General features: G+C 41.6%; 1 pseudogene; it reads left to right on the top strand.

Annotated features, from left to right (window-relative positions):
- LOC111960328 (phospholipid-transporting ATPase ABCA1-like) overlaps positions 1-14,781 on the top strand; it is a 232,665-nt pseudogene that overhangs the window by 29,143 nt on the left and 188,741 nt on the right.

Below are 14,781 nucleotides of genomic sequence, written 5' to 3'. Positions count from 1 at the left end.
GCACATCTTTGTTATAGCCCAGCATTAACACACTTGGTTCAACTAATCAACCAATCCCCAAGCTCTTGAATAATGAAATTGGATGTAATAGCGCTGAGCTAAATCACAAATGTCACACATTGGGGGTACCCAGGAATTGATTGAGAAACACTGCTCTACCTGGCACGTTTGTGTTCGGGTGAAATGCAGCTGTTGTAGCGATAAGTGTGATCTGTGAGTGGCCCCTTCAGAAGATCCACATCGATACCTTGCCATGTTCCAACTGATGTCAGCCGAGGAGGAGGAGGATCCTTATTTGTGCCAGGCTATACGGTCCTCAGTGACAAGGGTGCTTGTGTGTTTAAAGTACACAAATAAAACTCCAGGTAGAAAACTGAATCAGATGGGTTTCTATTTTACTTCTACCTCTTCTGACGCTCCTCCTTTCACCAGATGATGGGCATTTCAAGGCAAGACGATCTGAGGATCACCCTTTGCAATGGAACAGCTCTTGATAGATACGTGGAATTCACCAGCGCCTTTGACAAGGAGGCCTTTCAGAAAGTCAGCTGCTCCCTCACAGCACAGCAGTTGAGACAAACCAGAGAAGTTTTCCTACAAAACCTGGATACAAGGAAGATGCTCACCAATGTAAGTCAAATCGAATTAGGTCTACCACTCAATTATGTAAATGTAACCTGATTGTACTGTTTACTTCATTGTGACATAAAGATGTATTTATGTATTTTACTTGCTTCTTAATGGACCTTTTCGATCTATGGCTCTTAATTGTTTGAAATCTATGTTAGCTACTGCAAAATAGCTCTTTTTTATGTCATCCAACAAATGTAAACGCCTAGAGTTTGCTAAACGGTATGGGGGATTAGTACCATATGGTCAGATGACATGAACACCAGTGGTGGGTTTGGCATCGAAAAGAGGAATCAAATGCAGAAAAGAACCCCATACATACTGTAAAATATGGTGGTGGATCTTTAATGTTATTTGGTTATTTTGCTTCCGCTGATCCTGTGGCCAGTATTTTGCCCAGTACCAGGACATTTTAACCTAAATCCTGGTTGCCTCTGCCAGGAGACTGAAACTTGGCTACAAGTGGATATTATAGCAAGACAATAACCCCAAGCACATCAAAATCCACAGAGAACAACATTTTGCAATGGCCATATCGGTCTCTAGACTTGAACCTAATAGTTTTCAATGGAAGAGGGCATCCCATAAGCGCAGATGAAGGATATCAAGGATCTGGAAAGATTATATATGAAGGAATGGTCTAAGAATGGTCTAAGATCCCAACGTGTTCTTCAATCTCATAAAACATTTTAGAAAAATGCTTAGTGCCATTATCCTTGTAAGGTGAGATATTGACAGGTATTGAAAAGATTGTTGCCAATAATTTTGATCCCTATCTTTTTGAGAGAAAGAAATATTACTTGTTTAACAAAATCTATTTGGTTTTAATTGTATTCGTTTTAAATAATATAGTAGTAAAATAAATAATGTGCATACTTTATAACTCAGTATGTGTATTATTTATTTCACTCTTTTTTTCCAATGGTGCCAATAATGATGGACCTGACAGCACTATACATCTATAGATTTTGCCATGAGTGTGTGGAGTTGGCAACCATTTGGGTTTATATTCTAGATTACACTCTCCGGAGTACTTTCCTTACTGAATCTTGTGTCTTGTACCTCATTGACTCCAATGCATGAGTTCACTTTTTCAATCTTGCACCAAACAGAGTGTCCTGAGGTCAAAACTGTCAAAGGCACTCACCATTTTAACCTGCTTTGTTTATCGCACTTTTGAAATATGTTAGTGTCTCAAGAATACTAGCTAATAAGCCAGCCAGCTAACATTAGCTAGCTAACAGTACGCTTTAACTTGGAGTCTTTTGTTTAGACATGTAGCTAGCTAAACAATGAACCATAATCCCAATCTATAGAGTACTAGCAATACAAACAGATTGTCATAGCTAGCTAAAGCTAGCCAACTAGGTTCAATGTTAGTTAACTAGCTAACATTAGGCTATAACTAGCAATGCAATTTACTTTCTGAGGTTATTACTACACAGATTATACACGTAATGTTCTAGCAAGCCAGCCAGCTAAAGTTAGCTAGCTATCTAACGTTACGCTTTAACTTGCAATGACAACGACTTTCAGACAAAATTAGAAACGTATATATATTATGTTGGCATGATGATATAACGGTCTGGATGGCTGTTGGGGCAAAGTATGTTTGATTAAAACCCAAGGGGAGAGATATTTTTCCGAAGCCTGAGAAGCTGAGCTTTGCGCTTCATTAAAGATGCTTTATGGATGTTCAGTCACTTAACGCAAGAAACCACACAACCCTTTGTTTTTGGCTAACAATATGCTTTTGCTCATGGGCGTGGGGAGTTATATACCTTTGAGTCAAATTAGGTCATCTCTGGACTATATCTGTCCATTTACAGGACCCCTTTTGGCTTAAGAGCACCAGAGGCAAAATGTCTGTACAACCTCTTTAATTGAAGTTTGTTCTCTATGCTCCTCCTCTCTTGGTCTCCACTAACCGTTGTAAAGTAGAAACAATTAGATTTATTTAGCATTGATATTTTCTGGATTTCATTGAAACCTTACTTCCTGTAGAGGCGACAAAAGAGTGCACTTCCCTTCCCAGTTTATCTTTGAGAGAAAATGTATGGGACAGCAAAAGCAATGAATAAGTGATGAGGCAAGAAGTTCATGGAGGGGAAAAAAAGCCATTTGAACAACTTAAGCTTGGAGGCATTTTCAGTCATCGAAGAAAATGCCAGACAAGATATGGCAAAAAAAAGTCATCTGGCCCCCCTGAGCAAAATGGAGGGGGGAAAAAATACCCTTTCACACACTGAGAGCTTGGGGTTGAAGAAAAGTGGTGATAACAAATACATAAAGAAAGGGACTTTAGAAATAAAAAAAATGTAGTCTGGGTTTATCGAGACAGCATTGAGCGGTAGTGGGTGATTTAGTTGTGTTGAGACTTAATATATATTTTTTAAGGGAACACAGAGCACAATATAGTGAGGTTATAGGGAGCATTGTACAGAAAGTAACCGGTGCTATCTTCTTGTCTTACAAGGGTCCAGGTGCCCATTACAGTAGCTTAGAAATAATACTTTTGCAACGTGGATATTTTTGGGAAATCAATGTGGTTGGTAGTGTGTTTTAAACATAGAATAATTTAATTGAATAAAAGTAATTTATCCCCAGTGGGGAAACTGGATTTGTCACCAGCATTGGGCACATAGCTACAGGGACAATACAGACACACAGGACTACATAAGAACACAAAGTCCTGATAATACTGATGGCTGGTAGAACCAGTGCAATATAAAGTGCATTCGGAAAGTATTCAAATCCCTTGACTTTTTACATATTTTGTTACATTAAAACCTTATTCTAAAATTGATTAAATTGTTTATTTTCCTCACCAATCAACACATAATATTCCATAAAGACAAAGCAAAAATTTTGCGATTACGGCCTCGAGTCTTCCTGGGTATGAAGACTCTCCATGATGATGGTGCCAGCATCATGCTGTTGGGATGTTTTACAATGGCAGGGACTGGGAGACTAGTCAGGATCGAGGGAAAGATGAACGGAGCAAAGTACAGAAAGACCCTTGATAAAACCTGCTCCAGAGTGTTCAGACTGAGGCGAAGGTTCCCCTTCCAACAGGAGAACGACCCTAAGCACACAGCCAAGACAACGCAGGAGTGGCTTCGGGACAAGTCTCTGAATGTCCTTGAGTGGCCCTGCCAGAGCCTGACCTTGAACCCAATTGATCTCTGGTGAGACCTGAAAATAGCTGTGCAGCGACGCTCCCCATCCAACCTGACAGAGCTTGAGAGGATCTGCAGAGAAGAATGGGACAAACTCCCCAAATACAGGTGTGCCAAGCTTGTAGCATCATACCCAAGAAGACTCGAGGCTGTAATCACTGCCAAAGGTGCTTCAACAAAGTACTGAGTAAAGGGTCTGAATACTTATGTAAATGTGATATTTCAGTTTATTTTTTGTCATAAATTTACTAAAATTTCTAAAAAACAGTTTTTGCTTTGTCACAATGTGGCACTGTTTGTAGATTGAGTTTTTTTTTTAAGGCTGTCCACTTATCAAAATGTGTAAAACGTCAAGGGGTCTAAATACTTTCCGAATGCACTGTATGACGTCAATAGCATCAACAGAATCAACTACACATTCTGAAACATCTTAAGATATCGCCCCCATCACATGGTAAATGTATTGTAGTAACCAGTCATACTGTGTTGTGAAAATACAGTAAATTACAGAGCTATTACCTAAGGTCAAAGTAACATTAGTTTTTGTCCCAGACTCATTTTCAGTGACAAAGTAGGGTGCTTGGATGTTATGAACTCTGAAACAACAAAAATCTGAGGAGGTTCTTTTGGGGCCATTCCTTCTGAAGTTACAGTATCCATTACAGTTCCCATTACATCTAGTAAGGTCACTGTCTTGGTAACCTTTGTGGTTTCTGAGTCCACAATGAAATGAATGTTCTATTTTTGTAACACCATTCCATGCTCTAGCCTCCCTTGGAAACACAGCTGAGAAATGACAGATCATGCGGAGAATAAAGAGCGAAACGTCATAGAGTTTACCGAATGGCTCTGAGAGATTGCCTTGTGCCATGGGTCTACTTATCAACCCATTAATACGATACAGCCCAAGACCTCTCTTTCTGCTCATTGACTACTTAGCTGTGATTTCAAGCTGTTTCATCCCAAATTTCCTAAGTGAGATGCCCATGCTTTTCCAATCAGCACGTCTCGGCTTCCTTGTGTATTGCTGCCGACGGTAAAATTGAATCAAAATGAATGTACTGAGAACTCAATAAGGGCTGCAGGATAAACGGAGATTCGAGTGACACCTCCTTGAATTTGTAAATGCTCTCTGGCTTATACTTTTCATAAATACAACTGGGAGATTTAGGATTCATTTTCTCTCTTTAGCACTCTCTCTCTGTGGATTTGAGCTATATTGTTTTTCTCAGTGAAGGTCAATGGGGACTCATGTTAGCATACTCCTGACACATGGAAATGATAGCGTTTCAAAGGACACGTGCAGTGGCTGGGCTGCCTTGGGCCATTGTGTTCTAAACATTAGATATGTGGTATGGCTATGAATCATATTCCTGCCATTTTATAAAAATACATCCACAATAAACATTGTTGGGGAAGGTATTGGTTTTGACATTGCTTAGACTAAAACTTACCACAGGCCTCATGTACCCAATGCTTTTGACGGAGGGCACTGTTGGAAAAATGCTGTATCTAGGCTGTTTTTCCATTGTTACAGTAACGGGACTTTATATGGTGCTGTATATCCTCAAGCAATAATTATTTTAAACTGAAGACATGCACCTGAAAAAGGAAATGCAGAACTACTCTCTGTCGGACAGTTTTGTTGCAACCACCTGAGGTGTTTGAGGTAACATCTGAGGTGTTAGCCTGAAGGGGAAGTACAGTATTTTACAACATCATCATCATCAGGTTTCTCACCGTGAAAGTAGTCTATGGGCTAGAATAAACTGTAATCTATGTTTTTTTATTTTTTAAATAGCCGCTACGAACATGAGCGAACTTTAACCAACGCTAGTTAAAAATCAGTGGCAGTGATAAGGGCAACAGTGCAATTCAGATTGAGGAACCATCTAACATTAAGTTGTAAAATACATCATTTAACCTTTAAAACACTGAGCCTGTTACAAACAAATACACATTATATATTGAATATAAATCAACAATGTTTGCTAAATCAACTTCTTATTCCCTCATTTAGCTACCTTCAGCTTTGGATTTGACTCCGTCCGAGACCTTTGGATTAGTGAGAAAAACTACAGAGGATGCCTTACCCGTGATTGATGAGGTTGGTGTGGTAGTTATTTACCATCTGAAAGGACAGTGGGCCTACATGGAAATCCAATAACATTCAGTATTAGTTTCTGTTGAGAACACCTGTGTCGCCCAGTGACCTGGGCTTGTATGACTCATTGTAATCAATAACAATAACGGAAATTTGAAGACAAGTCTATTGAGAAATTGCATGATATTGAGTTGTATCATATCAACTTGTTGTCTTGAAGTCAATAAATTAAGTACTATACTGTCATGTTCTGAAATGTACTTGTGCATCTTCCTCCAATGACACCCCCACCAATACAGATAAAGAAGTTGCAGAACTCAATGTTGTTAAAGGCCGCTGATATGCTGGATTTCAGAGCAGACGCATTTGGCAGTCTGAACATCCTACTTTGTGGTAAAGTACCAAACTCCAGCTCCACAAAGACCACCATGAATTTCCCTGCTTTTGGAGTGATGAGGAATGACACAGAAAACAACGCCGGGAGCAGCAATTCCAGTAAGTATTGTTAATAGTGCACTCTGCCTTGACCTATCAAAATACTGACTTCAATTGTTGAAGCTTTTATTGTCACATTTACCACCTTATCAGTCCAACATTGCATTTTAAACAAATAGGTGAATGGTTCAATTCGAGCCCCCTGAAACTTTGACTTTTGTTGCATTTAGGGGAGCTCATATCTCAACCGTAATTCACACTGCATACAATATTTGTATTAGGGTGAACAGAAAATTCCCTCAATGTTCTTACTTTTTTTGTGTAATTAGTTTGAGGTCACACAACAACAACAAATAATAATTTCTACAAAAATGAAATTACATTGACAGAACAGAACAGACATAACACACGGGCGAACCCAAACACACAATGGTTTTTTTTACTCCTTTTTCTCCCCAATTTTGTGATATTCAATTGGTAGTTACAGTCTTGTCCCATCGCTGCAACTCGCTGCAACTCCCATCGCTGCAACTCAACGGACTCGGGAGAGGCGAAGGTCGATTGCCATGCATCCTCCGAAACACGACCCTGTCAAGCCGGAATGCTTCTTGACACACTGCTCGCTTAACCCGGAAGCCAGCCACACCGTTATGTCAGAGGAAACACTGTACAACTGGCGACACGAGTCAGCGTGCATGCGCCTGGCCCGCCACAAGGAGTCGCTAGAGCCCGATGGAACAAGGACATGCCGGCCGACCAAACCCTCCCCTAACCCGAACGACGCTGGGTCACGGTCACGGGCTGGCTACGACACAGCCTGGGACAGAACCCAGCTCTGTAGTGGCGCCTCTAGCACTGCGATACAGTGCCTTAGACTGCTGCGCCATTGTGTGGGAGGCCCAAACAATGTTATACATGGAGTACCCATCACCGTAGGGTAGGAAGAGTGTGGAGAGAAACCCCCTGCGCGAGCATTAAAACCAGGCCCTAAATAGAAGCATTCCAAAACATTGGGGACTAGTCTGCTGACAGCATCTTCTAATGCATGATGTTTTCCCCACCTCAAAGAATAAACACTAAGCCAATTTGAGGATAACATAATAATGAATACAATACTCCTACCTTGGCCTTGATGAAAAAAATACTTGGAGTTATACTGTGCATGCAACTCCAGCCCATGAAAAATAACAGAAGAAAAATAGAATTGAATGTACAAGTTTGGCTAAGCCTCCCACCCATCTCCCACCAACAGCCCGTAGCAAACTTCTCAAATAGTAGAGATAGTCAAAAAGAAACAAAAAAGGGGAAGAAAAGAGAGGTAAGTCCGCCAACCAGTTGGGCTCTTAGGGCGGAGGATATCCCTGCCCATGCCTGCACTGTGGACGGCATCGCCCTATTGTTTTGCTGTTGTGCATTCCAAATTAACAATATTCTGGAAAACATATAGTCAATTTCCAGAGCCAGCCCCGAATTCCACCGTCACTGCACAATAGTTGTCTTTGCTGCTGTAAATCCAGCTAGTAGAATTGGATGTGGAATAAGTGTCAAAGATAAAGATGAATCATCATTCAGCAGGCACAGGCGAGGATTTGAGATAAGGCTTACCATCATCAATCTTGACAGCACTGAGCATATGTCACTCCAAAATGTGTGTATAACTGGACAATCCCGGAACAGTACCTACAACATTGGTTGTACAGTGTATGCAGTTTGGATTTATTATTTTCATCAGGAAAAGTTTATATGGAGTTGCATATTTTCTGTAAATTAATTTGAAGTGAATGAGCTGGCTAATATTCTTAGATCCCTCACTCAGATTTGACCATATCCTATCCCAATCAGAGGTTAATCCCATCCTCTCCAACTCTGTCTCCCATACCACCTCCATGGGTAATATCTTATAAGTCTTCCCTGTAAGTGTGTCATATATCTCTGCTACTAGCCCTCTAAAACTCCTATCTGGACCTATCCAGCCTGCCATTGGGTGGCAAGGGCAAATTCCAGGGTACACCATAAGCCTTCATAGCTGACCTTAACTGCAGATGCAGGTAGTATGAGGATCCTGGCAGGGAATAGTTGTCTTTAATATCCTGAAATCTGTGCAAAGCCAATCTCAATATAAATACATCTGTTTCTACATCTGCATTGCTTGCTGTTTGGGGTTTTAGGCTGGGTTTCTGTATAAGCTCTTTGTGACATCTGCTGATACAACAAGGGCTTTATAAATACTTTTGATTTGAAATAAATGTGATCATTCAAAACATTAACACCCTTTGAAGACCGAGAGGCCTGTGTGAAAGGATGTCCACATGTCAATTATTTGAAATTGTTCCATATTGGAGATGACCTGATGACCTATGAACCTTTTCACCCTCTTCCATATATTCAAGGAGTTCAGAACTGTGCTACCAAAGCTAAGACGAAGATGTTTTCTACCGACCCCAGCAAATACAAACTGTTTTAGTCGATGCGGTTTAACCAGATCAGATTCAATAGCTCTCCAAGGTACAAGTGATTAACGGTCCATTCACACTTGTAATGCTCTTATTTGAAAAGCCCAATGATATAAATTGAGAACCTCCTGTGCATTTAGCATGCTGCAAAGTAGGGAGTTTGATCCTAGCCCCTTTTCCACTTCATATGAAGTTAGAGATAAACGTTGGAGGTGACGATAAAGGGATCATAAAGAATAAAAAGTTAACCCTGGGCAAGATATTCATTTTCACTGGGGTAACTCTGCCCTGTAACAATAGTTAGATTAGACCACCTCTGCAAATCCATGTTCATTTTTTGCAAAAGGCCATAGAAGTTATCTCTAACAATTTTCTCCAAATAAGTAAAGCTGGTGCTTATTGGTTCAAAAGAGGGTAACCTAGCATAGCTGCTTCATTTAGAGGAACACAGATTTGGTCCAGTTCATCTTGTATCCAGCCAGCTCTTTAAACTCATCAAACAACTCCAGTACATGAGAGAGAGAGGACCCAACATTGGAGAGGAACAGAATGATGTCATCTGCATGACGTGAGATAAAGTTTGTAGACCCATGAATTGCAATTGGAGATATAGTCATACTTTCTCTGACAGCCTGTGCAAAGGGCTCTAGTGACAGAGCAAAAAGCAGTGGGGACATAGGACAATCTCGTTCAGATCCGCGTTGTAATGGAAATGGAGACGATTGACAGGTACCAGTTGTCACTGAAGCAGTGGTGCTGTTATATTATGTTTTTATCATAGAGATGAAATTATGATTGAACTCAAACTGCTCCAAAACAGTCCATACATATCCCCATTCTAACCGCTTGAATGCCTTTTCAACATCAAGTGACAAAACAGAGGAGTCGTGACGTAAATTGTCAGCAATGTCAATAACATGCAGTAACCTGCGTACATTATCTGCAGCCAATCTCCCTTTTAACAAAGCCAGTTTGGGCATGGTGTATTAACTTACACACCAAGAGATCAATACACATGGCCAATACTTTTGCATTTAACTTTGCATCCCCACAAATCAGGGAGACTGGTCGGTAACAAGAACATTCAAAGCGGGTCTTTTCCCTTCTTCAGTAACAGAGTAATTCATGCAATGTTCTGGTCCCTATGGAGTGACCCAGTCTCAATAGCATAATTTATGGAGTCCAAAATCAGTGATCAACTTTATCCCATAGAACCAGATATAGTTCCATCGAGCAAGGGAGATTTCCCTTTTTGTATAGCCCTGACCTCATCCCCAGCTCTTCTAAGGTTACGGGTTGTTCCAGCAGCTTTGTCTAATAAATCCCATTTAGTTAAAGCCAAATTCTGCATAAATAACTTGCTCCTTTGCATATCAAGTGTAGCTTCTGATGAGTAAAGGGCACTATAACAAATATTTAAAAATGGAATTTATTTCTTCAGGATCTGTGACTACTTGCCCATCACTTAAGCGTATAGCATTAATTGATGTCTTAGACTCATTCTGCTTCTGCCACAGAGCAAGCAATCTACTAGGTCTGTCCCCATGAAAATATTTCTGTTTAGTTCAGTGCATACAAAATTCAGCTTTGTGCAATGAGAGTGCATTGAATTCCCCTCTCAATGCTAAGAGTTTATTATTTGACCTCTCCTCTGAGAATGCATCCGTCTGCTCTCTCTCCAACGAGTCAACCTCAGCCTCAATCTCTGTGTAGCGCTTATTTCTGAGTTTAATGTAGAGGAAAATACTATACAATTGCCTCTGATAAAACATGTAGCTGCTTTCCATAATGTCTGAGGACTCTCACACTGCTCCCTATTGATGACGGACAATTCTCCCAGCTGTTGAATGATCTACATTGTCAATCCTGGATTCAACAACAAAGAATCATTGAAACACCATCTACGAGCTCGAGGAATATGTATTAAAATGGGTTATTGTGCACATCACAGGAGAGTGATCAGATATCAAAATGGGCAACATCTCCAATGTTGATATATTTTCGATTAGTGAAGGTATGACAAAGATCATATTCTAGAATTAACTATATTTATGTAGAGCAGAGTGCCATATGTCTATTAAATTCAGTTCTGCAATAAATGTTCTCAGCACAAGGGAAGACGCAGGAAGAGAATCCTGACTACTTGAGAATTTATCTGACGCTGGGTTAATCATTGCATTAAAATCTCCCCCCCAATGAGATGACCATAATGGAACCGTAGAAAAGAGTCGCTGAGATCTGGAGTTTTCTATCAACCAAGACCAACAATAAAGACAGCATTTACTTTGAAAGCGCATGGTACATGCAGTGACATTAAAGACAACAGAGGATACATATTTCCATCCAATAGCTACATTAATTATCCAATCGGAGACTGGGTTGTAATCACCCATACATGTCATCGCTGTCTTCCTCCTGAACTATTGTTGTGTCTCTTGATAGTTTCGCTAGCTAGCCAGCCAGCCAACTACTCCCCCTACTAGTAACAGTAACAGACAAGTTGCTTGCCTTTATTTAAAAACATTTAAATATGTATTCTTTCAGTTCGGTTCAGTAAAGTCCTCACAACAAAACTACTCGCCACGCCAGTTAATTCGTAAACTCGGTTTTGTGAAGCACAGAGCTGTAGCTCAGGTTAGTTTATGTCTACTAAAAATAGACAAACAATTCAAGGACCTAGCTAGATAGCAAGCTAGTCAGCCGCAACACAGTGGCTACCGCTCTATCGCGGGGTGAAGAGATGTCCATCTCCTGTGCGACTTTGTCTTCTCCGCGATCCAAGCCTGGATTGGCACTGCGGCCTGGGTTCGAAGTACCATTTGCCTCAAGTTGATCAGAGGAAATCCTCTGCCTCCCTGAGTGAGTTGAAGATAATCCTGTTGCCTCCATGCGTTAGTTTAAGGAGTGCAAGATACTACAGACATGTCTGTAGACCAAGCGCCGTCATCTTCTTCTTTACCGGAGTGAATGCAGTTCTCTTCTTTGTGGTCTCTGCACTGTAATCCAGAAAGAACTGCAGATGTTGGTGTTTGTGCATTATGGTGAAAACGGCCCTTGCCCCTTGCAGCATAGCCTGGTGGTCAGTGTAATCCAGCAGATTAAAGATCAGGGTTAGGGGCCGCTCAGACCCGATGCCTTTGCTGAATATGCGGTGCGCCCTCTCTGTGGATGTCCTGGCCTACCAATGAAGGGCTCCAAATTGACAGATTTCTTTTTAGGAACCAATGGAGTCCGACCCTTCCTCTGAGTTGTCGAGTCCCACCAATTTCAAATTTGACATACGATTTCTGGCCTCAATTTCTGTCACTTTTAAGGACATGTCCTTTTTTTTGTAGTCTGCATCTTTAATTTGTTCTCACTCACCTTGGAGTGAAGCTGGTCGTATTTCCCCTCGGTCTGTTTAAGAGACTTGCTCAAGCCTTCCACGGCCAAAGCATTAACTGAATTGTTGGCTTTAGTCACCAGGACCTGCAATCAATCAAATGTATTTATAAAGCCCTTCTTACATCAACTGATGTCACAAAGTGCTGTACAGTAACCTAGCCTAAAACCCCAAACAGCAAGCAATGCAGGTGTAGAAGCACGGTGGATAGGAAAAACTCCCTAGAAATGCCAGAACCAGGCTATAAGGGGTGGCCAGTCCTCTTCTGGCTGTGCCGGTTGGAGATTATAACAGAACATGGCCAAGATGTTCAAATGTTCATAGATGACCAGCAGGGTCAAATAATAATAATCACAGTGGTTGTAGAGGGTGCAACAGGTCAGCACCTCAGGAGTAAATGTCAGTTGGCTTTTCATAGCCGATCATTCAGAGTATCTCTACCGCTCCTGCTGTCTCTAGAGAGTTGAAAACAGCAGGTCTGGGACAGATAGAACGTCCGGTGAACAGGTCAGGGCTCCATAGCCGCAGGCAGAACAGTTGAAACTGGAGCAGCAGCATGACCATGTGGACTGGGGACAGCAAGGAGTCATCAGGCCAGGTAGTCCTGAGGCATGGTCCTAGGGCTCAGGTCCTCAGAGAGAAAGAAAGAAAGAAAGAGAGAAAAAGAGAGAGAATTAGAGAGAGCATACTTAAATTCACACAGGACACCGGATAAGACAGGAGAAATATTCCAGATAAATCAGACTGACCCTAGCCCCCCAAGACATAAACTATTGCAGCATAAATACTGGAGGCTGAGACAGGAGGCGTCGGGAGACGCTGTGGCCCCGTCCGACGAAAAGCTGCAATCTTTGGTGTCAGAATGTTGTCCACAGCCTTTTTCACGGCTGAGGTAATAATAGCATCCAGGCTGCGATGTTGTTCCACCATAGCCTGTCTAGGGGCCTGCAAAATGGTGTCGTGGAGCTCTTTACAGAGGGCCTCAGTTCCCCTAAATTTCTTCTTCACCATAGAGCTTGCATCTTTTCTTTTGACCTCACCTTTGTACACTGACATGTTACAAGGTTGTTAGTAATACTTTAAATCTCAACACAAAATAACACATTTCAAAGGAATTGGAGGTGAGCTGAGAAATCAAGCTCCCACTTTTTCTCCCCAATTTCGTGGTATCCATTTGGTAGTTACAGTCTTGTCTCATCGCTGCAACTCCCGTAGACTCGGGAGAGGCGAAGGTCGAGAGCCGTGCGTCCTCCGAAACACAACCCAACCAAGCCACACTGCCTCTTGACACAATGCCCACTTAATCCGGAAGCCAGCCGCACCAGTGTGTTGGAGGAAACATCGTACACCTGCCGACCGTGTCAGTGTGCACTGCGCCCGCCACAGGAGTCGCTAGTGCGCGATGGGACAAGGACATCCCTCCCGGCCAAACCCTCCCGTAACCCGGACGACGCTGGGCCAATTGTGCGCCGCCCCATGGGTCTCCCGGTCGCGCCCGGCTGCGACAGACCCTGCACTCGAACCCAGAATCTCTAATGGCACAACTAGCACAGCTAGCACTGCACCACTCGGGAGGCCCCCCTCAATGTTTTTACAGTGTTAGTACTATGTTCCGAGAATGATCAAATCCGTTTTGAACAGTCCAAGGAGGTTTCTTTAATGTGTAAATGTTGTCTTACTGTTAAGGAATTGTGTTGTACAACAGTTTTTGAAAATGTGAAATAATGATTGGAATAGCATGTTATTATTATTATTATTATTGTGCAAAGGGCTTATTATGTGGTCTTGGATCCATCTAGCTGTCAAACAGCAATGTTGGGTAATGTATACACAGCTCAGACATGGCACTCTACCATGTTTTAAATGACATTCATGAATGCTTCAAAGGTCACACTTGTCATGTGGGACCTGTATGATTCCCCTGATCACGGAGGTATTGTTCTGAGAAATGGGCTTCAATATGCTTCCTCCAATGACAATAAATCCATTTCGTATAACAGTAACCAGCTAGGCATACACATTGCTATTCCCTATGACATTTAAGAAATATGTAGGCGTTTTTTTTGTCTCTGTTTTCCAACAAATGGTCATGTTTTAAAATGCAGCCGAGCCCTTGTCTGTTCAGCTTGACAAATAGTCGGGTGCTAAGATATTCATAGATTATTTACAGAGTGGAAAAGTTTTCTGAGGCCAGGAGACGCCAAAGTCAAAAACGAGAGAATCTTAAAACTTACCAGGGATCTGACCTGTCAAGCCGACCTATTTATTTACAGTGCTGAGTTCCTCATTACACAACTGTGTTTGTCCCTCCGCTTACCACTGAGCACAATTTCTCAAGTGTGATGTCTTTCGGATTGTACTAATTAGGGGCTGCTCTATCCTGTTCCATTAATTGCCTGTTAGTTTGAGGATCTGCGGGATTTTTATATTTTAATACGTTTGGTTTTTCCATGGAATAAAGTGTACACCCTAAAGTGGATTTGTTCTGGTGCCACTACAAATTAGTAAAACAATGCAGCAGCCATTTGAAATGAGTGCCAACACCTCTATCTGCATGCTAATAGCTTAACTTGATTCTTTTTAGTGTTCTGTACAGTA

This window comes from Salvelinus sp. IW2-2015, linkage group LG37 (assembly GCF_002910315.2).
Source record: "Salvelinus sp. IW2-2015 linkage group LG37, ASM291031v2, whole genome shotgun sequence".
Lineage (NCBI taxonomy): Eukaryota > Metazoa > Chordata > Actinopteri > Salmoniformes > Salmonidae > Salvelinus > Salvelinus sp. IW2-2015.
The sequence above is the reverse complement of the archived record's forward strand: the minus strand, read 5'-3'. Positions and strand labels throughout refer to the sequence as shown.